The following is a 638-nucleotide window of genomic DNA, read 5'->3' on the forward strand; positions in this document are numbered from 1 at the left end:
CTTTAGAAGTGTAGAGAGAACTCTTTCTTGATTGTGTAAAAACAATATTGTTCAAGATCAAGGATTATGGGTCATGAGGTCTAGGGACTCAAAATGCAATGGCATCTTTGTATTTATTTACCAAGATCTGGCATTCTTTTCATCATCAAAAGCCTCTTGTGTCTGCCCCCACCACACCACTGCCACCACCAACACACATACTGGGGGAATAGTAAATGTTCGGTAAAAAGTTAGTTGACATATGCTTTAGAAAGCCATTTATCTAAATCATTATATTCACTCATTTTTTTTTAAGTTGTTCAACAATGTATTAAGCAGTCAATTTCAAGTTTATATCATTAATTGCTTTCATTAACTTAAACTATTACTAAAACATTTTAGGAAATTAATATATATTGTCAAAATCAAAAACAGAAGACAATGTGTTTTTGAAAAATCCTAAAGAACGTAAGTTTGCCTAAGGAAAAAACTAAGGAGGGAAACAGTTTTTTATCTTGCACATGTCTTCCCAATTTAAACATTACACAGGAGCAACAGGAACAATAAAAGAAGTGGCTTTTAACAAAAACACAAATACAAACAAAAATGTAATACATTCATAAACATAGAGGATTAAAAGTAATAATTCCAAGAGAAGA

This window comes from Lontra canadensis, unplaced genomic scaffold, assembly GCF_010015895.1.
Source record: "Lontra canadensis isolate GAN:19392208 unplaced genomic scaffold, GSC_riverotter_1.0 scaffold23, whole genome shotgun sequence".
NCBI classification, from domain to species: Eukaryota; Metazoa; Chordata; class Mammalia; order Carnivora; family Mustelidae; genus Lontra; species Lontra canadensis.